This window comes from Nomascus leucogenys, chromosome 22a, assembly GCF_006542625.1.
Source record: "Nomascus leucogenys isolate Asia chromosome 22a, Asia_NLE_v1, whole genome shotgun sequence".
NCBI lineage: Eukaryota > Metazoa > Chordata > Mammalia > Primates > Hylobatidae > Nomascus > Nomascus leucogenys.
In genome coordinates this window covers 130552944-130579802 of record NC_044402.1, presented here as the reverse complement: position 1 = coordinate 130579802, position 26859 = coordinate 130552944, and the positions used below count along the sequence as shown (strand labels likewise).

General features: G+C 39.8%; 1 protein-coding gene and 1 non-coding gene across 24 annotated transcripts in view; one reads left to right on the top strand and one right to left on the bottom strand.

The window, feature by feature from the left end:
- TRIP12 (thyroid hormone receptor interactor 12) overlaps positions 1-26859 on the top strand; it is a 149890-nt gene that overhangs the window by 4512 nt on the left and 118519 nt on the right. The gene's annotated exons all lie outside the window — the stretch shown is intronic.
- Positions 23750-23854, bottom strand: LOC115832571. The gene has a single exon (XR_004028101.1). It is a non-coding gene; the product is annotated as a U6 spliceosomal RNA (small nuclear RNA).

The window sequence follows — 26859 nt, the reverse complement described above, 5'->3', positions numbered from 1 at the left end:
AAGCCTGAGGGGAGTCCAGGCCAGATAGGGTGGAAGAGTAAAAATCTGGTGGATATTACAGAAAAGTATAATTTTTAGATTGTTGTATACAATCTTAGTGCTTGGTAATTTTTTTTTTTTTTTGAGACAGAGTCTTGCTGTGTCGCCCAGGCTGGAGTGCAATGGTGCAATCTCGGCTCACTGCAGGCTCCGCCTCCCGGGTTCATGCCATTCTCTTGCCTCAGCCTCCCCAGTAGCTGAGACTACAGGTGCCTGCCACCACGCCCAGCTAATTTTTTTGTATTTTTAGTAGAGACAGGGTTTCACCGTGTTAGCCAGGATGGTCTTGATCTCCTGACCTCGTGATCCACCCGCCTTGGACTCCCAAAGTGCTGGGATTACAGGCGTGAGCCACCACGCCAGGCCAGTGCTTGGTAATTCTTAACGTGTAGTTTAATGTAAGCTTTACTTGTGTATTTTCTTTTGGTACTTGTGTATCATTTCAAAAGCTGTGTTACAGACTTGAAGACATAACCTCAAAGCAGTTGTTCTCTACCTCTTTGCTGGGTTTCTCTGTGCATAATGGATGCTTGCTGTTATTTGTAATAAATAGATAAGTATACTGATGCTAGACCTGTCCCTTGATTTTTCTTTTTTTTTTTTTTTTAAGTAAAATTTAACTCCGCTAATGTCTTGGGTTTTTAAAAAAATGTAGTTCTTTAATATCCTAACTTACTGATAGTTTTAGGTTATTGGCAAGAAGAGGTTTCCTAGACTGAAATAAGTCTGTTCAGTCATTTTTCTCTGAGGCCTTTTAGATTTTGGTTGTTTCTTGTGATTTCAGTGATTTCATTAAACTGGATTGGATAGAAGAAAAAGGAACTTACTCATTATTCAGGCTTACATGCTTTGTCTTGAGAGTGCAGTAGCTATTGGCAGTAGTCAGTTTCATGGTTATGCTTGTTTGTTTGTTGAGATGGAGCCTCACTCTTGTCACCCAGGCTGGAGTGCAGTGGCGTGATCTCGGCTCACTGCATCCTCCACCTTCCGGGTTCAAGTGATTCTCCTGCCTCAGCCTCCCAAGTACTGGGATCACAGACGGGCGCCACCACACCCGGGTATCATGGTTATGCTTGATTTAAAAAGTCATTCAGATGATCTAGAGTGAAAAATACCTGCTACTCTGTGTGTTTTCCTTAATAGCACTGTTCAAGTGATTATCTGATTTGAAGGCAAGACTTAGGTTCCAATCCTGGCTATGCACTTCCCATCTCTGCAACCTTGGGCAAATAATTTAACTTAGTACTTTGTGACCTTCAAGTGCCTAATCTGAAAAATTTGATTATTACCACCTAATGTAGAGTCAATTGTCATTTATATGCTAGACATTCTGTATTTAGATTAGGCTCCACAGATGAATTGGAACACAAGGCCTTTTCTCCACTGGTTTACAGTACTGTCGACCATTGCCTCATTTGTTAAAACTCTTAACTCGAACATACCTCTGTTATATGCATAGTTATCCTACTTGAAACATTTGACCCAGTGGCTCATGCCTGTAATTCCAGAACTTTGGGAGGCTGAGGCAGGAGGATCACTTGAGCCCAGGAGTTTGAGACTAGCCTGAGAAACTTAGTAGAGACCTTGTCGCTACTAAAAATAAAAAATTAGCTGGGCATGGTGGCACATGCCTGTAGTCTCAGCTACCTGGGAGGCTGAGGATTGCTTGAGCCTGGGAGATGGAAGCTGTGGTGAGCTATAATTGTGCCACTGCACTCCAGCCTGGGTGACACTGAGACCGTGTCTCAAAAAATATATATATATTTTTTAGTATACAATAGTATTCCTTAGTTGATTATGAATTCTTTAAAGTCTTTAGCCCCCACCCTTCTTTTTTTAACTTTTATGAGGACACTAATCTCAAGTAGTGTCCCTTTTTGTCTCTGCATCTAGCACAGTACCTGGCCCATAATAGGGATTAAGTGTTTGTTGATAGAATAAGTTTTGTGAAAATAAAATAAGATACTGTAAGTGGAAATATTTTGTAATGGCTTAATGTCCTATTTTTAAACATTTGATTCTCATTTTGCATCGTTAATGCTAAAATGATTTTGAGACTTTTAATCAGTATATATTTTGGAGACTGCAAGTTACTTTAAGTCATACATTTTAAAAAAGAATTAGGGCAAGCCATTTTGTTTTTCTTTAATTGACCATTATGTGCATTATAATAGTTGATAAAGTACATTGAGGACCTAAGTAAGTTTTTTATTGAGATTGAGTTTTGCTGTGTTGTCCAGGTTGGAGTGCAATGGTGCAATCTTGGCTCACTTGTAACCTCCGCCTCCTGGGTTCAAGCAATGCTCCTGCCTCAGTCTCCCGAATAGCCGGAGTATAGGCGCCTGCCACCACACCCAGCTAATTTTTTGTATTTTTGGTAGAGACAGGTTTCACCGTGTTGGCCAGGCTGGGCTTGAACTCCTGACCTCGTGTGATACACCCGCCTTGGCCTCCCAAAGTGCTGGTATTACAAGAATGAACCACTGTGCCTGGCCAATATGTTTTAATGCAGTGCTAAATGATTAGTGTTTCCAATTTATAATAGTATACATCATTCTAGTTTATTCTGTTTCTTTTTAGAGAGCATGTACATATTTCTATAAATATGGTGTTATTACCCATACATGGATTTTTGAAGGCTATTTATAAGTGTAAGTGTCCATCAACAAGCCTTCAAGACTTGAAGTTACAGCATTTCAGTGTGTATTTTAATCAACTTGTTGGCTGTCATAACCAATGAGTTCTACCCTGACTTCAAAACTCCTACTCATTCTAACCGTGGGCAGTGCGCTGAATAAATAGATGTACCTTGTGCTGTGTTCTTAAGGTCAGATGAACTTAATTTAAAGATTTTATACTGGTAAACATGTGTGATGCCCTGGAAACCTAAAGTGAGTTTTCACAGTAGCCCATCTCTTGAAATTCTCTCTTCAGTTGTAATTTAAGCTGCTTTGTGTCCTTAGAGAGCAGGTTCATAGAGATCATATGAAGGTCCCCTACTTTTTTTGATTCTCAAAAACCAAGTGCTTCTAGTAGCCTTGTAAATAGGAAATATATGCAAATGCTATCAATTTCTAGGACCCCAGTATCTTGTGATTATGTTTGTTTTGCATCCTTGGCTGCAATCAGATTGAACTGTGTCTTCCTCTCTGAACACACCCAGCAACTTTTTAGCATTTTTGCTTTGGTTTTTTGTCTACTTGAATTGATACCCCTCTCACATCTTGTATCTATTATTTTTATTATTTTTTTATTTTTTGAGGCAGAGTTTTGCTTTGTCGCCCAGGCTGGAGTGCAGTGGTGTGATCTCGGCTCACTGCAGCCTCCACCTCCACCTCCTTGGTTCAAGCGATTCCCTACCTCAGTCTCCTGAGTAGCTGGGATTATAGACTGGTCTCGAACTCCTGACCTCAGGCAATCCACCCGCCTCGGCCTCCCAAAGTGCTGGGATTACAGGTGTGAGCCACCGCGCCTGGCCTGTATCTCTTGCAACTATATATACACGCACTTAACTTTCTTCTAGTGACTCCTTTAAAATTTTTACTCCTTACTCTCCTATTCTCCTTCTGTAACATATTTCAGGATGACTTTCACATTGTGTCTTATATAATTAGTTGTTTACATTTTAACTTCTTAACTGCATTTTTGGCCTCTTCAAGGTAGAGATCTCATTCTTTTATCTTCACATTGTCTGGCACAAGGCTTCCAACATAATGCATTGTACATGGTAGGTGTACGTGGTAGTGTGCTTTGGTGTGACACATTGAGAAACAATGTTGTGAAATAATATTAGCATCTTTTGCCATAATTTACTTGTTTTCATTTTTCAGGGGTTGGCAGCTGCGTGTAGAATATAAGTTTTTCAAAATTAGGCTCATTAAAATCAGCTACTTAAGGAATTGTTAAGGCCCTAGAATATTTTAGTTAGTTGGTTACCCCAAATTTAGCATTTGGAGATTATGTTTATTAGTAGATGATGATTTATTTATCAGTACATATTTATCAAGTGCTTACTGTGTGCCACAGTTGTGCTTGGCAGAATATAAAGGGGACCTGAAAGTTATTCCTTGTCTTCCAAGTTCTGTTATGTTTCATATAGTTGATATTTAACTTATTCCATCACAGCTTATTTGTCTAAAACTGTATATAGGAGTATAGTATTTAGCATAGAGAAATATTGTGTAAATATTCTAAATGTAGATTTTCTGCATTTAGAAAATCTGATATTAGAATGTAAATTAAGAAACATGAATTAGGGCATGATTTGTGGCTATACTAAATAAATTGTTGAAGCATCTTCATTTACAAATATTCAGCCAGGTGCTGTGGCTCATGCCTGTAACTCCAACCCCTAGGGAGGCTGAGGCAGGAGGATGATTTGAGCCCAGGAGTTCAGGACCAACCTAGGCAACACAGCAAGACATCATCTGTACTAAAAATAAAAAAAAAATTAGCCTGATGTGGTGGTGCATGCCTGTAGCCCCAGCTACTTGGGAGGCTGAGGCAGAAGGATCGCTTGAACCCAGGAAGTTGAGGCTGCAATGGGTCAAGATCATGTCACTGCACTCCAGTCTAGGCCACAGAGTGAGACCCTGTCTCAAAAAACAAAAACAAATATTCATCAGCAGCTAATGTGAGTGCATATCTGGTTCCATACAAGATCTGCCCTCTTAGAGGGTGCTGAAAAAGAAGAGATTTGTAAAAGGAGATTCCTTATCTTGAAATGTATTTTGCTGTAGATGAGTTCAAACTTACGACAACAGCACACAACATCTAACATTGTGCATATTTGTTATTAAGTACAAGATTGAGTTTTATACAGTGGGTACTTGGAAGTTTAGAGAGGTTCAGTTCTGGGTTGAAGTTACTTAGGAAGACTATGAAGAGAGGGGCTTAAACTGGCCCTGATTGTTTGGAGGAAGGTATGGAACAATGGGGAGCTTAAAGGTGTAATTGTCGTGAGGATCTAATATTAAGGTAAATGGGCTCTCTGGAGTAGAGGGTCCATATATATGAAATAACAGGAAATTGGGCTGAGATTATTGAAGTTCTTAAATGGGAGATCACGGAATTAGATTTAACAGATGATGTTGAATGATTGTTGATCCCTGAATAGGTGATGTGAAAAAGGTATACAGAAATATTTATGAATGAACTGAAAACAAAAATAAAAGTGCTTTTAGATGTTATTTTTTATGACAGTGCTTCCCTTTCTGGTACTAAATATAAAAGTTTTTGTGTTAAGCTTTGGAGGAGATAGAAGTAGTGAAGGTAAAGCTTCTTGTTTTTTCCTGTTGTTTAAAATGTTAAATAAGCAGGAGCTGGTTTATTGTCTAAATGACTCACACCAGTCCTCTGTTGGACAAGACGTCTTCCTTTAGTGGAAGCTATCAATCATTTTGTCTCAGTACATTCAACTGTTGATTGTTCAGATTTTTTGTAATTCAAAATACTTTTTGATGCCTAATGCATGATTTTTTGTGAGTTGTCCTCAGTAATTTGTAAGTCTTATACAGGGAAACTTTTGCTTAGCATTCAATACAGTGAAATTATGTTTAAAACAAAAGTGAATTGTGGCTTAAATATTTAAATACTTTTTTTTTCTAGCCATTACTGACTCTGGGATAAATATGTAAATACTTGTAAAAAGTACAAATTAATATTACGTAGTTTAATCAAATTAAATATTCTAATAAAATATTTGCTTTGCACTCTGCATAGTAGAGTTGTTACCCCTTTGTTTTTAAAATTTTATTTCGACACATAATATGTATGTATTTATGGAGCACTTAGTAATGTGTCAATACATACAATGTATAGTAGTCAGACCAGGGTAATTAGCATACCATCATCGCAGACATTTATCATTTCTTTGTGTTGGGACATTCATTATCTTCCCTCTAGCTATTTGAAACTATGTATTAAACTATAGTCACCCTGCAGTGGAATAGAACAGGAGAACATACTCTTCCTATCTAGCATAGTTTTATATCCTTTAACAAATACCGTTACTTTTATACAAGTATGTACACAGGATTTTAAAAATGAGAAGTTAGGTTATATGGTGGCTGAAGAGAAACTAAAAAAAAGTTTTTTCATTGTTCTGATAGCTATGATATTTAGCTTTCTTTAGCAGCTTTTATTTCTAGTGTGTTCTTACAGACTTTCCTAATTGCAGTTTGGATTTATTTGATTCTTATGTAGAAAGCAGAGATGCTAGCTATGCAGATTTATGACTCAGAATTGTACCTGTTTGTGGAGTAAGGAAGGTTGTATTGTCCAACATTTTGTGGACTTACTTTAGAATAAAAATATTCGTGAAGTCTATATGTTTTACTGCTGTATGTAGCACAAGAGTGCCTGTTTTTCTGCAAAACAGCCACCCAGCTTCATATATTTTTTCCTTTATGAAGCATGTATTTTCATTTCTTCTCACCTAGGGAAACAGCTTAGTCTCAAGGGAATTTGACCCTGATCTCTACCCCTCCACCCCAGGTCCAAATGCATTTGTGCCCTTCCCCCAGTAGATGGCAACACGTAGGCTGATGTTTAAGAAGATTCAGTAGTCTTAACTTCTGAATAGGTGATCAGACCTATTTGCTAATTATTTCTCAACTGTCATTAGTAATGTTAGTGTTGATTTTCACATTCTGGCCTCAAAAATCCTTTCAGAAAACTAGACTGTTAATTGCAGAGTTCATCTTTTTTACTTTACTCTACATCCTGCCTTTTGAAAAGTGTTGCCTTTCCAGTTACTGCTATGAACTAAGACTTGGGGTATTTCAGCCTTTGGTGTGGTGCTGTAAGATAATCTGCTTCTGCCTCTTCTAACCATCTAGTATTACTTTTCAGCTGCCTGTATATTAGGCCATGATGTTTTTTCCAGGTATCTTTTCATTACAGAAACTAAGGACTACTGAAAGGAATTGCTGAGGAGATAATACACCATCATTTTATATTTTAATTGTGGTACCTGTTTTAATTGACACTCAGTTTATTTTTTCAATCAGTTAAGGGATTGGTAAACTTATGTTTGCTGGAATACCAGAGTTTCTTTCTCTTCTGTAAAATGGGTCTACTACCTAACTCACGTGTTTACTGATATTCAACCATAGTGTTAAGGTTTTGTTTCTTATTACTAAAAAAGAAAATGAAGGTGATTTGTAATTACAGAGTTAACTTCTGAGAGTTTACTGTATCTCAAGAAACTTAGAACTTTTTCATGATTCTTGCTGAGTTTATTTAAATTTGTAATGCAATAGTAAAGGATTTGGGAAGTTTTCCATATTTCTTCAGACAGTCGTAAAGTTAGGAATGGCTTAATCTATCTATAGTTATTTTAAGGAGTGTAAAATCAAGGACTTAGTAAAACAACAGTTCTAAAAAAATTCTGGAATTGTTTCTATTTTAAGGGCTAGTATTAGAATCATGGCTCAAGGAAAGAAGTTATCTTGGTTTCAGCAACTGCTGCATTTTGCTCTTAAAGGTGTTGCTTGAATTGTATGTAGCAATACTCTCAAACCTAGAAAAGCAATCATTTAAGGCATCTCAGTGAAGTTACTCTAGCAGTGGATATAGAATTAATACATGTGAATTATAAGCAAATGGTATATATTATTAAGTTTTTTTTGTTTTTAGAGTTGGGTGTCTCACTCTGTTTTTAGAGTTGGGTGTCACCCAGGCTGGAGCATAATGGTACAATCATGGCTCACCATAGCCTTGAAAGCCCTTGGATCTTGTGATCCTCCTGCCTTCACCTCCTGAGTAGCTGAGACTACAGGCTCACGCCACCATACCTGGCTATTTTGGTGTTTTTTGGTAAAGACAGAATTTTGGTTGCCCAGGCTGATCCTGAACTCCTGGCCTCATGCACTCCTCCTGCCTCAGCCTTCTAAAATGCTGGAATTATAGGCATGAGCCACTGTACCAGGCTTTTTTTTTTTTTTTGACAAGGTCTCAATGCTATCACCTAGGCTGGAGTCCAGTGGCACAATCACTGCTCACTGCAGCCTTAACCTCCTGGGCCCAAGTGATCTTCTCACCTTAACCTCTTGACTAGCTGAAACTGCAGGTGTTCACCACCACATCCAACTAATATTTTAATTTTTTTTTTTTTGTGGAGCCAGGGTCTCCCTATGTTGCCCAGGCTGGTCTCAAACTCCTAGGCTCAAGTGGTCCTTCCACTGTGGCCTCCCAAAATGCCGAGATTACAGGCATGAGTCACCACTCCTGGCCCTTATCAGGGTATAATAAGTATTTTTGAACACTTCTTATTTCAGGCCCTAGGCCAAGATTTAGGATTATAAAGGTATATAAAATGTAGTCCTTGGCCTGGAGTTTACAGTCTTAAAGGGAGAGTGGTAAACGTGGACAAAACTAACATATAAAATCTCTTTTTTTTCTTTTTTGAGACAGAGTCTCACTCTGTCACCCAGGCTGGAGTGCAGTGGCGTGATCTCAGCTCACTGCAACCTCTGCCTCCCATGTTCAGGTGATTCTCCTGCCTCGGCCTCCTCAGTAGCTGGGACCACAGGTATGTGCTACTGTGACTGGCTAATTTTTTTTATTTTTTGTAGAGGGATCTCATTATATTGCCCAGGTTGGTCTTGAACTCCTGGCCTCAAGTGATCTGCCTGCCTCGGCCTCCCAGATTGCTGGGATTACAGGCATGAGCCATCATGTCTGGCCGCATAGCCTCCCAAAGTGCTGGGATTACAGGCATAAGCCACCATGTCCAGCAGCATGAAATCTCCTTTTTTGTTTGTTTGTTTGTTTGTTTGTTTTGATACGGAGTCTTGCTCTGTCACCCAGTCTGGAGTGCAGTGGCGCAATCTCGGCTCACTGCAAGCTCCGCCTCCCGGGTTGACGCCATTCTCTCCGAGTAGCTGAGACTACAGGCGCCCACCACCACGCCCGGCTAATTTTTTGTATTTTTGGTAGAGACAGGGTTTCACCATGGTCTTGACCTCCTGACCTCGTGATCCGCCTGCCTCGGCCTCCCAAAGTGCTGGGATTATAAGCGAGAGCCACCGTGCCCGGCCTAAAATCTCTTAAACTGAATTGTGAGACGTTACGCAGATGCTTCATAAGATGACCAACTGTTTGGAATAAAGAATATGGTAAAAATACTACCAAGATATTTCTCAGAATAGTTGCATTATTTGCATCTGTATGTATTTGTCCACCTTGAATTCAGATTTAAATTCCTGGTTCCCTTTTTGATGTGTCACTAAAAAAGGTATATAATATAGTCTAATGATCTAGGTCAGTCCACTGGTGTGGAAAATAAATGGGATAAGAATATTAAGAAAAGGCATCTTGAATAATATTAGTAACTAACCTGTATTGAATCCTTCCCTTGGCTCAGGGCTGGGCCCGTAGTACCTTATATAGGTTAGCACAGTCTCTGCTGGTGGAGGATAATGTGATAATATATAAATAATAATAAGTTTAGTGAAGTGGTTAAGAGCGAACACTGAGATTCAGTTTAAATCTAGGCTCCAACGTTACTAGTTGAATAAACTTTTTTTTTTTGACACTAGTTCTCCCATCTGTAAAATGGGAGTAAAAATAGTATTTATATCCTGATTGTTATGAGGATTAAATTAGTTAATATATGTAAAACATTTAAAACAATGCCTGGTATAGGATAAGTGCTTGCATTTGTAAGCTATTATTATTATTATTTTGTTATTTTTTTCTAGAGATAAGGTCTCTCTGTGTTGTTTAGACTGGAGTGCAGTTGTGTGATTATATCTCACTGCAGCTTCGAACTTGTGGGCTCAAGTGGTCCTCTCTCCTTAGCTGCGGAGTAGCTAAGACTACAGACATGCGCCACCATGCCTGGTTAATTTTTTATTTATTGTAGAGATGAAATCTTGCTATGTTGCCCAGGCTGGTCTTGAACTCTTGGCCTCAAGCAATCTTCTTGCCTCAGCTTCCTCAGCATTGTAAGAATACTATTTTTAGTAACCATGCCTTTTGAGAGACAGTGTTTTTATTTTCCTTTTCTTTGCATCTGAAAAGACAGTTTTGAGAGGATGGATTTTTCTGATAGTATCTTGAATTATTTGAGTGGTAGACTTTTAGAGTTGAAATGAGATCATTGCGAGTGTTACGGACTCTGCAGCAAGATGAACTTGGGTTCTCGTTTTTCCTTGTTTGACCTTGAGCATGTTACTGTGTAAAATATAGAACATACATACTTTTCAGGATTCTTTTCAATTTTTAATAAGTAAATGAAGTTCTTACCTAGCACAGTGCCTGGTTCCTAGTTAAGTGATCAAATAGTATTTGTTTTATTGTAAATGTTAATAGTTCTCCTAAACAGTGACCTATTTTCACAGTTGGTGGCAATCTATAAAGTTACAGTCAACAGTGTGTATTTATTTTTAAGATGTTATAATTTAGGTTTTGAGTAAATTTAATGGACAATTAAAGTGGAACCTAAAAATTGAAAGGAAAAATAACCCTGACCCAGATTACACACTTAGAAAAGTTTTGTGGGGGGGCTGTTTCTAAATTTGATTTAGATTCAAGTGTTTTATCACTGCTAATTATAGTCTCTTTGACTACTTACAGTTTCAAATAAGGTCAGTGTGAGCAGTGTGATATGGCATACATTTTTTGATGTCTTTATTTTGATATAGTCTCAGATTTATAAAACTCTTGCAAAAATAGTATAAGGAACATCCCATATTCCTCTTTACCTAGTTTCAAGGTCTTTTTTTAATTGCTGGAGGATAAATTTCTTAATTTTTTTCTTTTTTTTTTGTTTCGAGATGGAGTCTTACTGTGTTGCGCAGGCTGGAGTGCAGTGGTGTGATCTTAGCTCACTGCAACCTCCACCTCCCAGGTTCAAGCAATTCTCCTGCCTCAGCCTCCTGAGTAGCTGGGACTACAGGTGCCCGCCTCCATGCCCAGCTAATTTTTGTATTTTTAGTAGAGACAGGGTTTTCACCATATTGGCCAGGATGGTCCTGATCTCTTGACCTCGTGATCCACCTGCCTCAGCCTCTCAAATTGCTGGGATTACAGGTGTGAGCCACTGAGCCCAACCTAATTTCTTTTTTTTAATTAATGGAAGTCTTTTTTTTCTTTTCTTTTTTTTTTTTTTTTTTTTCAGAAATAGATGTAAAACCTGATGAAGAAAGATTGATGCAGTAAACAGTAAACATGTTTCTTTTTTTTTTTGAGACAGTCTCACTCCGTCAGCCAGGTTGGAGTGCAGTGGCACCATCTCAGCTCACTGCAACCTCCACCTCCCAGGCTCAAGCAGTTCTCCTGCCTCAGCCTCCAGAGTAGCTGGGATCACAGGCGTGTGCCACCATGCCCAGCTAATTTTTGTATTTTTAGTAGAGACAGGGTTTCACCATGTTGGCCAGGTTGGTTTCGAACTCCTGACCTCAGGTAATCCGCTGACCTCGGCCTCCCAAAGTGTTGGGATTACAGGCGTGAGCCACTGCGCCTGGCCATGAACATGTTTCTTTATGTGATTCTTCAACAGTTATTATATAGGTGTTGATTTTTCAGAATGTTCTGAATGCACTGTAATGTTTTGTTCCTGAGTTGTGGCCGTCATTAGTAAACATTGGTTTATTATACTTAGCCTTAAGGCCCTCATTGGCTATTGGATACTCCTAAATGGCGCTTTGCATGTCTATTTATGATGCCGCTTAATTGCTTTGGCTGGGCCATGCTGCTTTTATAGCTTTTGCTTTGTGCATGTGTTCTCTCCTTGCTCTGATTGGTGGGTGTCTTGGTGTTTAGGCACTGTGAGCTACACCCTCCTCCCCCAGCTTTTAATATGCATTGAGTTGCAAAACTACTTTCTAGACTTGCGTACCTTAAGTTCAGCGTAAAGGCTTGCATTATGTGGCTTTAAGACAGTGATAATTTTGGTAGCTCAAAGGTATTTTTAAAAGTATATTTGTTATTCTCAGCACTTTGTTACCTGAAGGGATCAATAACGCTTTTATTGTTTTTGAAGATGGTTTAAACCTTTTGTGTCTGAAAACTGTTTTAAGATACTGCAGAAAAGACAGAAAAATAACTGAGGGCCTTATTCTACAAGTGAGAGTCTGTGGTGTGCTGGGCATACATTATTGTGTGTAACGTTTTGCCCTTGACTCTCTCAAAATATAACTTCTCTCTTCCTAAACGACTTTGTCTTTTTGCCTGCTATAACTTAGTAATGACTCCTATTATCTGCACTTGCCCACTTGAAGAGTCTTTTTAAATACACTTTTTCTTTTTTGAGACGGAGTTTTGCTCTTGTTGCCCAGGCTGGAGTGCAATGGCACGATCTCGGCTCACCGCAACCTCTGCCTCCCATGTTCAAGCGATTCTACTGCCTCACCCTCCCTAGTAGCTGGGATTATAGGCATGTGCCACCACTCTGAGCTAATTTTGTATTTTTAGTAGAGACGGGGTTTCTTCATGTTGGTCAGGCTGGTCTCGAACTCTCGACCTCAGGTGATCCACCTGCCTCAGCTTCCTGAAGTGCTGGGATTACAGGCATGAGCCACTGCGCCTGGCCTAAACACACTTTTTATTTTAGGTCACTTTCAGATTCACAGAAAAGCTTCCGAGATAGAGTTCTCCTATACTGCACATCCAGTTTCTCTTTGTGAAGATCTTAACATTAGTATGGTACATTTGACCCAACTAATAACCCAGTATTGATACATTATTATTACCTATACTTTATTTGAATTTTCTTAATTTTCACCTAATGTCTTTCTGTTCTAGGATCCTATCAAGGGTGTCACGTAACATGTAGTGAATGACTTTTTAAAACTTATGCTTTTTGAGGCATTTATTTCTGATTATAAAGTATAGAGCAATTGTTAAAATTTGAATAAAGGAAACTAAGAACCACCCCCAATTTTACCACGTCATATAACCACTATAAACATTTTTGTATGTAGTCTTTCCTTCTAGCCTCTGTTTTAATAATAGATCATATTGTTTTTCCTTATGTTATTATATGATGAACATTTTCCTGTTGCATTATTAGTTCTTCATTAATGTGCTTTATATTTACTTAACCATAATTGTTAAAATCTTTTCCCCTTTGTCAGATTAAATTTTTTTGTTTTTGTTTTTGGAGATGGAGTCTCACTCTTGCCCAGGCTGGAGTGCAGTGGCATAATCTTGGGTCACTGCAGCTGTACCTCCTGGGTTCAAGCGATTCTCCTGCCTTTCAAGTAGCTAGGACTACAGGCTCACGCCACCACAGCTGGCTAATTTTTGTAGTGTTAGTAGAGACAGGGTTTCACTATGTTGACCGGGTTGGTTTCGAACTTCTGACCTCAGGTGATCCATCCTCCTTGGCCACCCGTGCTGGGATTACAGGTGTAATCCACCACACCTGGCCAAAAACTATTGTTAATAATCCTTTTTAAAAATATTAGCTTTGTACTCATCTGTGAAGCCATGCTTTTTTAAAAAGTTAAATTTTTTTAATTTTTTTTTTTTTTGATACAGGGTCTTGCTCAGTTGCCCAGGCTGGAGTGCAGTGGCTCCATCTTGGTTCACTGCAGCCTTCACTTCCTGGGCCCAAACTATCCTCCTGCCTCAGCCCTCCTGAGTAGCTCAGACTACAGGCGTGCATCACGATGCTTGGCTAATTTTTTTTTTTTTTGTATTTTTGGTAGACACAACATGGGGTTTCACCATGTTGCCCAGGCTGGTCTTGAAATCCTGAGCTCAAGTGATGTCTGCCTTGGCCTCCCCAAGTGCTGGGATTACAGGTGTGAGCCACTGCGCCTGGTCAAAGCCATGGTTTTTTTGTTTTTTTGTTTTTTTTTTTTTTGAGACAGAGTCTTGCTCTTTCACCCAGGCCAGAGTGCAGTGGCGCGATCTCGGCTCACTGCAAGCTCCGCCTCCTGGGTTCACGCCATTCTCCTGACTCAGCCTCCCGAGTAGCTGGGACTACAGGCGCCCACCACCGCGCCCGCCCACCACCGCGCCCGGGGTTTCACTGTGTTAGCCTGGATGGTCTCGATCTCCTGACCTCGTGATCCGCCCGCCTCGGCCTCCCAAAGTGCTGGGATTACAGGCGTGAGCCACCGCGCCGGGCAAAGCCATGTTTTTAAATGAAATTTTCCTCCCTTATCTTTTGTATTACCTTGGAATATCTTATATTAACTTGGGATACTTGTATTGTAATATCTTTTGTATTACCCTTGTGCAGGATGTGGCTCTTTGCTTGTGGCAGCCCAATGGGAAGAGTAAGAAAGACGCCTTGTTGTGGCTCACAGGCTCCTACATGGCCACCTCTCTGACATCATCTCCTGCTTTTCTTGCCTTCTACTTGCTCTTGCTCTGTGGAACGTCATCTTCTAGATCTTAATGGCTGTTTCTTTATGCGTAAGGTTTTAGCTCAGATGGCCTTACTGGGTCACCCTATCCATAATAATTCCTTTTTCTGATAGGAACATTTTCACCTGCAAGTAAATGGAAAACTTGACCAACAAGGCCTTAAACAGATTAGGGTTTGTTTTTCCTTGCACGACATGGTTCATTTGCACAGTGGTTCCAGCAAGGGCCAGGCTCTGTGTTTCTGCTCTGCCATTCTAAGCAGCAAGTGGTTCTCACGGTTACTGAATGGCTCTCAAGGCTTGAAGTCATTGTGTCCATTGCATTTGAGTCAGGAAGAAGAAAAGATACTGTTGTGTTCCTATTGTTGTTTATCTAGAAAGCAAGAGTATTCCTAGAGGATGCCTAGCCTGTCTCCCTGTATATCTTATTACTGACAACTGGATCATACTTCTGGCAAAAAAAAAAAAACCAAAAAAACCCACACACAGTAATGGTATTTTGTACACAGCCAAGTTTAGACCATTGGCTTTTAAATTCTTCTAATATGCAGTCTAATATGAATGACCTACTGTGTGTCACCACTGTGTGTGAAGGCATATCTGTGTAACTGAAGTAAGTTGGACGAGCTGTGCTTAATGATTATGCATGCTCTATTTTCTTTTCTCTGTTTCATTTGAAAGTTTTGCTTGGGACCTTTTAAGTCTGGATGCCCTTAACCTTTTTTGAAGCATAGATTGTTTGGCAGTCTGAAGGTCGTGGATACCTCAGAATAATATTGCTAAATTCACACAATTAATACCCGTAAGATTCAAAAAACCAAAGATCTCAAAATGTTGAAGTCTAGCTCTCAAACTGTGAAAGCTGGTATGTAATCAGTAATATGTTTGTTAGCACTGCCAGTAACGATCTAGCAGCTTCTCAAAGTAGTTGAGTGTAAAGGATAGTTTGAGGTATCTGCAGCAATTGTAATGTGATATAATATCTGTGATTTCTCCTGGTACAAACTTAAAGGTATCGCCAATAATGCTGTGGTTTGTTGCCTATTCATATGAGAAAGAAATGTTAAAATTTTTTTTTTTTTTTTGGGGGGGTGGGGGGGACGACGAAGTGTCGCTGCATTGCCCAGACTGGAGTAGAGTGGCGCGATCTCGGCTCACTGCTACCTCCACCTCCTGGGTTTAAGTGATTCTGCTTCAGCCTCCCAAGTAGCTGGGACTGTAGGCACAACCACTATGCCCAGCTAATTTTTGTATTTTTAGCAGAGGCGGGGTTTCACTATGTTGGCCAGGCTGGTCTTGAACTCCTGACTTCAAGTGATCCACTTGCCTTGGCCCCCCAGAGTGCTAGAATTACAGGCATGAGCCACCACGCTTGGCTTTAATTTCAGTTAGAGATTAGTGAAATTATTTCTTCTATTCCAAGTATAAGAATCCTCATTATGAACCAATGGTCTAAATTGATTTCATGCCTCTAATCTTGAAGTATGAAACAAATAACTGGCTTTAGCCCAATCATGACTCATCCCTGAGGGCGAGGGAATAGCCTGCTTCCTGGGAGGTAAAGGCGGTTGTAGCCGGATTCTTTTGCAGGGAAGAAAGGTGGGGTAGTTGGAATTTGGATAGGGAACCCTGTCTGCTACCATCTTCTGTCTGTAGTCTCTACTTATTATCTTCTTCTCTTCCCACTGCTTAGTTTTCCTCACAGAACTGTCTGATAATTGCTATTTGTCTGCCGACCCTGATAGAGTGTATGTTCCTCGAGGGAAAAGACTGTCTTATTACCTTCCAGTTCCTAAAAAGCCGTTCTGAAGTAGGGTAACAGTAAAAATAAAATTCGGTTCTCATTTTTTTTTTTCTTTTCAGACAGTCTCATTCTGTCACCCAGGCTGGAGTGCAGTGGCTCAATCTCGGCTCACTGCAACCTCCGCCTCCCAGGTTCAAGCAGTTCTCCTGCCTCAGCCTCCCAAGTTGCTGGGTTTACAAGTGTGTGCCACCACACCCGGCTAATTTTTGTGTTTTTAGTAGAGATGGGGGGGTTTCACCATATTGGCCAGGCTGGTCTTGAGCTCCTGACCTCAGGTGATCCACCCGCCTTAGCCTCCCAAAGTGCTGGGATTACAAGCATAAGCCACCTCACCTGGCCAAAGTGAGCCACTGCGCCTGGCCAAAGTTTTCTTATTATGTAATACTTTTGAAGGTAGAAAGCATTTTCTGAACAAAATAGAATTTTTAAAAACAGCTTTATTGAGCCGGGTGCAGTGGCTCATGCCTGTAATCCCAGCACTTTGGAAGGCTGAGGCGGGCGGATTACCTGAGGTCAGGAGTTCAAGACCAGCCTGGCCAATATAGTGAAACCCTGGCTCTACTAAAAATACAAAAATTAGCCAGGCGTTGTGGCACATACCTGTAATCGCAGCTACTAGTGAGGATGAGGCAGTAGAGTTGCTTGAGCTCGGGAGACGGAGGTTGCCGTGTGCCAAGATTGCGCCGCTGCACTCCAGCCTGGCCAACAGAGCAAGACTCTGTCTCAAAAAAAAAAAAAAAAAAAAAAAGCTTTATTGAGATATAATTCACATGCCATACAATTCACCTATTTACAGTAGGCAGTACTTTTTTTGTTTGTTTAAAGACAGAGTTCACATGCCATACAATTCACCTATTTACAGTAGGCAGTACTTTTTTTTGTTGTTTGTTTAAAGACAGAGTCTCGCTCTGTCGCCCAGGCTGGAGTGCAGTGGCGCGATCTCACCTCACTGCAACCTCTGCCTCCCAGGTTCAAGCGATTCCCCTGCCGCAGCCTCCAGAGCAGCTGGGACTACAGGTATGTGTCACCACGCCCACCTGATTTTTGTATTTTTAGTAGAGACAGGATTTCACCATGTTGGCCTGGGTGATCTCCAGCTCCTGACCTCAAGTGATCCACCTGTGTTGGCTTCCCAATTGCTGGGATTACAGGCGTGAACTACCGCGCCTGGCCAAATTCTGTTAACTTTTAGGTTAAATTTTAGAATTAATGTTATGATGTGCTGTCTTCTTAGTTAAAAATCTTACCAACTGAAAAATATCTTAATCATCTGTAGTATGGGACTGCAAATGGAAACTGTTATTTGGATTTCTCTTTAGGAAGAAATACCCCATTGGCAATTTCAATTTACTATTTCTACTTAAATTATTTGAATTTAAACATCTCGTTAACTAGAAAATAACGTTTGTTGGTTATGATAGTGTCACTTCAAGAAGGTTAGATAGGAAACAGTTATTGGAAGATGGCAAATTCATTTCAGAACCAAATTCAAGTATAGTGGTGACCCTACTTTTTGCGAAACAATTTACCAGGTTTCTGTTTGTTTTTTAATTCCCAAGTTGTAGAAGTTCAACTAAAGCAAACATGAGATGTGTGATGGACTTTTAAGAGCTTCCTTTGTATGAGTCTGTACTGTCTGTACTTCCTTTGTATGACAGTGTGTTAAGTTCTCAAGAATCTCTCCTTAAAAACTTTGAAGTTATTTTGTGCAACTGTGTTTTGAATAAAGCCATGTTAGTTACAAACAAACAAAACAACAGAACTTCCATACACTTTATTTTTATATGAACAACTTGTTTTAAAAGACCTATTAGCGCCTTCTATATATTTGGTATGCAGTTTGTTTGGAAGATTATAGGTGTGAATTGTATCTTTGGGTTGTTTTGTCATTTCAGTTGTTTCCATGTTTTCAGGCTTTCCTTTCAAACCTATCCGCAGTTATATATTGCTCAGCAGTTATATATTGCTCATTCATTCATGCCCCTAGGCCTTTCTGAAGTTGTCTCTCGCTAGAACTCCCTTTTTGCCTCCCATTCTAGACCATTTCACTTCTCTCTTGGGGAAATACCTTATTTTCATGAGTTCTTACATACCAGCCCTTCCTGGAATGTGTATTGCCACCCCTAGGGCTCGGGTTGCTCTTCTCTAATAGTACTTAAAGTAGTAGTTTGTCACCTTTTACTCCAGTTACTTGTTTCCACTTTGGTCTTCCTTTGGTCTGAGCTTCCCAGCATTCTTTTAAATCTTGCATGCATCCTACCAAAGATTCCAATATCACCGCTGGCTATCTGCACACCTTACTTCAAGTTGTCTTTAAAAGAGGGCTTGGGCTAGCTCATGTCTTTCACAGCTGATAGCACAGGGTAGAATCTTGGTCTAGTTTATTCTAGCTCATTCTTGCTGGTTTTCCTGATTTTTTTCTACCTGAGGAAAACCTTAACTGTTCTAACACTTCGGAGGTGTGGCAGTACCTCCTGTTTCTTCTTCTTTTTACAGTTTTAACTATTTTTCTATTCCCTGTGGCTGAAAAAGTGATTGCATATAGAAATTTGGTGGCTAGACCGTGTGTTGTGGCTCGTGACCAAGGTGGGTGGATTGCTTGAGCTCAGGAGTTCGAGACAGGCCTGGAAATCTCATCTGTATTAAAAAAAAAAAATTTGATGGCTGTGGTTTTGTTTAGCCCTCTTTTTCTTGCTTTACTGGTTTCTCAATATTTTTCTCTTTTACTTCAATAAGGAATGGGAGAAGAAAATCTACCATTTTATTATTTCTTGATGATGACTTTTAGTGTATTCAGCAATGCTGAGCACAGTGGCTCATGCTTTGGGAGGCCAAGGTTGGAGGAACGTTTGAAGCCAGGAGTTTAAGACCAGCCTGGGCAATAGTGAGACACCTCCCAACCTCTGTCTCTACAAAAAATAAAAATAAATTAGGTGGATGTGATGGTGCACACTTATAATAGCTACGGGGGAGGCTGAGGTGGGATGACCACTTGAGCCCAGAAGCTGGAGGTTATAGTGAGCTTTGATTGTGCTGTTGCACTCCAGCCTTGGTGGACGGTGGGACCCTGTCTTTAAAAAAAAAATTAGGCCGGGCGCGGTGGCTCACGCTTGTAATCCCAGCACTTTGGGAGGCCGAGGTGGGCGGATCATGAGGTCAGGAGATCGAGACCACGGTGAAACCCCGTCTCTACTAACAATACAAAAAACTAGCCGGGCGTGGTGGCGGGCGCCTGTAGTCCCAGCTACTCGGAGAGGCTGAGGCAGGAGAATGGCGTGAACCCGGGAGGCGGAGCTTGCAGTGAGCCGAGATGGCGCCACTGCACTCCAGCCTGGGCAAGAGAGCGAGACTCCGTCTCAAAAAAAAAAAAAAAAAAAAAAAATTAAAAAAAAAATGCTATCTGATACAAATTTTAGAGAAGAATCTTTTTTTAATACTGTGTATTATCACTTAAAAAGTTGATTTTTTTATTACTGTATATAGTATAATACAAATAGAAAGTTTTGATATGAATTTACCTTTTTAAAGGTCAGTATATAAGTAAATTGGCCTGAGAGTCAGGCGACTGGAGTTCTAATTCTAATCCTTAGATGCTTGAGCATAGATGAATTTCCTTTGCGTCTTACTTTTTGTGTTAAATGTGAGTAATGCTTTCTCTTGCTATAATTCTGGGGTTATTAGGGTTAAAGAGAGAGACGTATGTCAGAAGTCTTTGTACACTGTTGTTACTTCGTGTGCTGTGGCTTCATTTTGTCTTTGTTATGGGGGAAATCTCTGAGTCAAGTTTACACTAATGTCAATTTGGAGGTGTAAAAAATAAAGTGGGACTTAAAAAAAATTCAAACATTAATTGAATGCCTGCTTACCCTAAGACTATTACTTGACAATGACTTGTCAGTGTGTGTCTAATGAAATCCTTAAGAATGGAATTAGGCAGCTGGGCCTTAGGGAAACCAGTATTTCAGAAACTATCACCTGTTGTCTCTACTGTCTCTGTCTGCTGTCTCTCTCTTTCTCTCTAAAGACTGCTTTCTAATTTGACTGTATTAAATACAGCCATTATAATGCCAAACTTAGGTTTTACAATCTAGGTACCCAAAGAGTCTTGGGAGGAGACTCTCATTGGTCCATCATAGGTTGTTTGTTGAGTCTTTTTTTTTTTTGAGACGTAGTCTTGCTCTGTCCCCTAGGCTGGAGTGTAGTGGCGTGGCTCACTGCAAGCTCCGCCTCCTGGGTTCACGCCATTCTCCTGCCTCAGCCTCCCGAGTAGCTGGGACTACAGGCGCCCGCCAACACGCCCGGCTAATTTTTTCTATTTTTAGTAGAGACGGGGTTTCACCGTGTTAGCCAGGATGGTCTCGATCTCCTGACCTCGTGATCCGTCCGCTCGGCCTCCCAAAGCGCTGGGATTACAGGCTTGAGCCACTGCGCCCAGCCGTTTGTTGAGTCTTGAATCCTAGTTAACTTGTGGCAGGTGTTGTGACTATCTGGAAGGGTATTAGGTATTATGTTGCAGCATTCATAGGAGTCTGTGGGAATGTAGTGGGGAGAGAGAGGAGGCAAACATGGTTGTCTAATGTAAGTACCCACTTGTAGAGGCATCTAACGAAATGTCTAAGTTTGCAAAGTGCCATGGGGCTCTTCAGAGTTGTAATTATGCAGAAGTATGGAGAACTTTAAGACAAGAAGATTTTGTAAAACTTGAATGGATAATTATCTTTATTTATTTAGAGATGGAGTCTCACTCTGTCGCCCAGGCTGGAGTGCAGTGGCACGATCTCAGCTCACTGCAACCTCTGCCTCCTGGTTCAAGCGATTCTCCTGCCTCAGCCTCCAGTGTAACCGGGATTACAGGCACGTGCCACCACACCTGGCTAATTTTTGTATTTTTAGTAGAGACAAGGTTTCACCATGTTGGCCAGACTGGTCTCCAACTCCTGACCTCAAATAATCCTCCCGCCTTGGCCTCCCAAAGTGCTGGGATTACAGGCGTGAGCCACTGCAACTGGCCCGTTATTTATTTTTTGGTTGTCTTGTTATATTGGTTGCTGAGAGAAGTGTTTTAAAATCCACTTTGGATTTGGGTATTTTTTAGTTTTTTAATATGTAATATTAGGCCTTGTATATAAATGAAGTGTATATAAATTGAGAATTGCAGTGTCACTGGATTAAACCCTTTTTCACTATGGAGGTATTCTTTTTATCTCTAGTAATGCCTTTTAATGCCTTAAAAGACTTTTTAAGAGTAGTTTTAGGCTCACATAGCAAAAATCAGCTGAAGGTACAGAGATTTCCCATACACTCCTCTACCCCACAACATGCATAGCCTTTTCCTGTGATTAACATCCCCCACGGAAGTGGTACATTTGTTACAGTCAGTGAACCTACATTGACATGTTATTACCCAGAGTCCCTAGTTTACATTAGGATTTATTCTTTTTGCATCTTCTATCAAATTTGTAATGACATACAGCTACCATTGTAGTATTATAAACTGTAATTTTTACCACCCTAAAAGTTTTTGTTACTTTTAAAAACAGAGTCTTATTGTAAAGTCTTTTTTAGATACTACACCAGCTTTGCCTGGTGTTTGTATGGTATTTTTCATCTTGTTTCATTCTGTATTCTTGTTTCTTAGATTATCTCTTGTAGAGTATTTTGAAAGCCTAGTCTGATTATTTTAACTAGAGATGGAGTTTTACTTCATTTTATTTTCTCATTTGTTGCTTTCATAATAGTTTATTATTATTATTTTATTATTTTTGAGACGGAGTCTCGCTCTGTCACCCAGGGTGGAGTGCAGTGGCGCCATCTCAGCTCACTGCAACCTCCACCTCCCAGGTTCAAGCGATTCTCCTGCCTCAGCCTCCCTACCATGCCCGGCTAATTTTTATATTTTTAGTAGAAATGAGGTTTCACCATGTTGGCCAGGCTTGTCTCGAGCTCTTGACCTCAGGTGATCCACCTGCCTCAGCCTTCCAAAGTGCTGGGATTACAGGTGTGAGCCACCACGCCTGGCTGAGTTTATTATTTTTAATAGATGATTCTAGTCTCTGCCTGCCTGTTTTACAAAGTAAAACAGTATATTTAACAAGGTCTTTTTGTGGAAAATACAACGACCTGAAAATGATAACTCCATTTACCAAGTTCCTGTTGGCTTTAAGATACTGTCATTTGAATAAATTTTTTGAATCTTACTCTATAGTATAATATAGAGTTAATATTCATTTACATTTAGCTGTTTGTCACCTTTTTTTTTTTTCCTGGGGCACTTTCTTTCTGCTGGTGGAAACACTGTTTTAATCTGACCAAAACTTCATTCATAGGAGATAATTTCACTTGGTGTAGAATGTTTTATTTTATTATTTTATTATTTTTTTTTAGAGATGGTGTCTCACTCTGTTGCCCAGGCTGGTATGAAGTGGTGCTGTCATGGTCACTGTAGCCTCAAAATTCTGGGCTCAAGCGATCCTCCTGCGCACCTCTACATGTGGCTAGTTTATTTTGCTTTTGAATTATGACATGTCTGGGTTTAGATGTCTTTTATTTATCCTGTTTGAGCTCAGTTGGGTCCCTTGCATCTGTGGATTCATATCATTTACTGGTTCTAGAAAATTCTCAGCCAATAATATTTAGATATGTCTCTCACATTTCTTCACTCTTCTACTTCTGGAATTTTTATTAAACTTATATATGAATTTCTCACTTTATTCTCTGCATATCTTATTTTTAATCTTTTGTTCTTTCTGTGATATATTTTATATAATTCCTTCTGTCTTCCACTTTGCTGTCTTTGTCTAATAGGCTGCCAGACCTGTCTGAGCTTTATTATTTTATTTTTCATATTAGAAATTCTGTTTGGTTGTTTTCCAAATCTATGTAACATTTAATAGTTTTTCTGTTTCATTTATCTTTTTCATGTTTGTCGTTTATGCGTCTACACATTGTGAGTATTTTAAGATCTGATAATTCTCCTATCTGAAATGTTTTGTGTCTTTTTGCAGGTTTTTATTCATGGTGCCTTGTTTACTTGAGTGTTATGTATATTCTGTTCATTGTCCTTAGATTATGTGTAACATTTTCCGAGGCCTAAAAGTGCCTTTCTCTAAAGGTTTACTTTGCTCTTGTCAAGTATTTAGATGCACTAAGAGCTTGCCACCCAAAGTATGGTTCTCAGACTGGCAGAGAAGTTTTTTTAGGAAACATGGCACCTCAAGTTCTATCCCTGTATTTTAACAAGAATGTGAATTTTAACAAGATCCATAGGTAATTCTTAGGCACGCTAAATATTGAGCATCGCTGCGTTAAGTGATCAGTAAGATTTGAAGTTCCTTGGATCATTCACCTGATTCGAAATATGCCTACAAATCTTGGCTAGGCATGTATAAATTCTCAGGTATAGATTTTCTTTTCCCCTTCCTTCTCTTCTCCTGATGTCTCCTCTGTCTTGCTTGCTTTTTTAGCAACAAGGCAACTTTCCCAGCAGTCGGTTTGGGATGGGGTTCAGGAATATTTCTGGTCATCTTCATCATGAAAGTGTATCCCATAGTTTTTTTTCCCTTATTTCATGAGTTGAGAGTTGATAAAGGCCTTTAAAAACAATATTAAATTGTGTCATCCTTACACAGGGGCCATGCTATTCTCCGTATAGTTCCACTTTTAGTGTATGTGCTGCCAAAATGATCACGATAAAGACTTTTTTTAAAAAGCTTGAAATTAGATTCTTGAGTATTTTGGGTTTGGAAAGTTGGCAGGGGGGCGGTTAGCTTCAAACACAAATAATCAGTGTCATTAGTTATTAGGGAAATATATATTAGAACAATAATAAGATACTACTACACACCCAGCAGAATAACGAAAAAAAAAATTTTTTTTTTGAGCCGGAGTCTCACTCTGTCACCCAGGCTGGAGTGTGCAGTGGTGCCATCTCAGCTCACTGCAGCCTCCACCCCTCGGGTTCAAGTGCTTCTCTTGCCTCAGCCTCCCGATTAGCTGGGATTATGGTTATGCATCACCAATCTGGCCACTTTTTGTATTTTTAGTAGAGATGGGGTTTCACTATGTTGGCCAGGCTGGTCTCGAACTCCTGACCTCAAGTGATCTGCCCGCCTTGGCCTCCCAAAGTGCCGGGATTACAGGCATGAGCCACCACACCTGGCCTAGAATAACCAAAATTTAAAAGACTGGCAACACCAACTGTTGGTGAGGATATGGAGCAACTGGGACTTCTATACTTGTTAGTAAGTCTGTAAAATAGTACAGTTGCTTTGGAAAAAAGATCTGGAGGTTCCTTTAAAAGTTAATTATAGGCCGGGTGAGGGGCTCACTCCTATAATCCTAATACTTCGAGAGGCTGAGGTGGGCAGATTGCTTGAGTCCAGGAGTTTGGGACCAGCCTGGGTAACATAGCAAGATCCTGTCTCTACTCACCTCCATCTTCCCACAAGAAAAGCCAGGCATGGTGGCACACACCTATACTCACAGCTACTCAGAAGGCTGAAGCAGGAGGATTGCTTGAGCCCAGAAATTAAAGGTTGCAGTGAACTGTGATTGCACCACTGTACTCCAGCCTGGGTAACAGAGTGAGACTCTCTACCAGAAAAAAAAAAAAAAAAAAAGAAGTTAATCTAATCTTTCTTATGATGATCTAGTGATTCTACTCTTAGTTAATTCTGCTCGAAAGAGATGAAAGCATATATCCATGGAAAGACTTGTAGAAAAATCTAGCAGCTTTAAACTTAACGGGCAAAACTTAGTCCATCAACAGAAAAATGGGTAATCAAAATGTTCTTATTCATACAGTAGAATATTCAGCAATAAGAAGGTAAAAATATTGATAAAACTCAGCAACATAGATGAATCTCAGCATATTATTATGCTGAGTCAAGCCTTACACAAAAGAGTACATATTATATGTTTCGACTTACATAAAATTCTAGAATAGGCAAGACAATGGTAAAAAAAAATTAGAACAGTAGTTGCAGAGTTGAGAGGTGAAGTGCAGGGACTGATTGGGGAGGAGTGTGAGGAAAGTTTCTTGGGTGATAGACTGTATATCCTGGTAAGGAGTTGGGTTACACAGGTGTGTGTGTTTGTCACAACTCGTTGAATTTTACACTTAACACTTGGGCATTTCGTTGTTGAATATTTAACTGAAAACATGAAGCAAAATTTGAAAACTGTTTTATGATACACAAAGTATAATGATGCCTGCAGCTTACTTTGAAATACATAAAAAAATAGGATGGATAGATGGCAGACACAGGGGTACATAAATGAGGATATGGATACATATATAATAAAGCATGTGTAAAACTTTTCATTGTAGAAGCTAAATGGGACTTACAGGTATTGAGCAATTCTCAACTTTTTTGTATTTTGAGAAATTTTATAATCTGCATGCAGGGGAAAGGTAGTGAGAAGTAAAAGAAGAATCAAAATGGAAAGTTCAGGAAGATAATTCAATTTGTATAACTAGCCTGTTTTACAAATGTTGTTCAATTTATGTTTATGCCCATTTGAAGACAAGTGGTAGCTGTAGTCTTATTGATTTGAATATGAATATGGCCTTTAATTTTTTTTTTTTTTTTTTTTTTTTTTTTTTTGAGGCAGGGTCTCACTCTCTCACCTAGGCTGGAGTGCAGTGGTGCAATCTCAGCCCGCTGCAGTCTCCATCTCCTGGGCTCAAGCGATCCTCCCACCTCAGCCCCGAAAGTCGCTGGGACTAGAGATGTGCACTACCATGCCTGGCTAATTTTTGTATTTTTTGTGGAGAAGGGATTTCGCCATGCTCCCCAGGCTGGTCTCAAACTCGGCTCAAGCAGTTTGCCCACTTTGGCCTCCCAAAGTGCTGGGATTACAAGTGTGAGCCACCGTGCCTGACCTAATTTTTTTTGTATTTAGTCACATTATTCTCAAATGGGTGAGTGACAATGTCTTTACCTCTGAAAGGCATAATGATTTCTTTGACAGATGAGAAAACTCAGGCTTAGTTATGAAATTTTTCCAAGATAACATGACTTAAAATGGTAGAACCAGGGTTTGGACAGACTCAAGACGTAGGTACTTTTTACTACTTCTCTCTCTCCTCCACTGTTGACGTTTAGGTATATTTTTCCACACTTTTTTCCTACACATATATAAACAAATAGATACACCTTTCCTTCCCCCTGTTTCTGTCTTATGCTTTGAGTCTCAGCTTAAAATGTCTCTTCAGAGAGCTGTTACCTGATGATTCAACCCAAAGTAGCTTTTTCCTTCCTCCTTCCCATTATCCTCTACTCCTTCCTATTCTTCTCCTGTTTCACTTTTCATGGGACTTACCACAGTGTGCATATAGTTTGTTTATTTTCTCTTTCCAATTGAGTGTAAGCTCCATTGTAGCAAACAGTATTGACACCTGTCAAATAGGCCTTCAAATATTTGCTGAAGGAATTAACAATGTTCTGTCCATGAATGTCAGTGCAGTATATACAGATTTACCCCTTTGCTTTTGAGGACCTCTAAATATGCCATAGTATTGATACAGTATACTTATTAACTCTTCCTTTGCTGAGAACATTCGGATCATCTCCATTTTTCCACAGTGACATACTGCAGTGAGCATCGTGATTACATCCTTGCTTACTTGTGCAAGTATTTCTTTAGGTTAGTTTCCTAGAAGTTTCTAAGGATATCAGTGGCAGTTTTTAA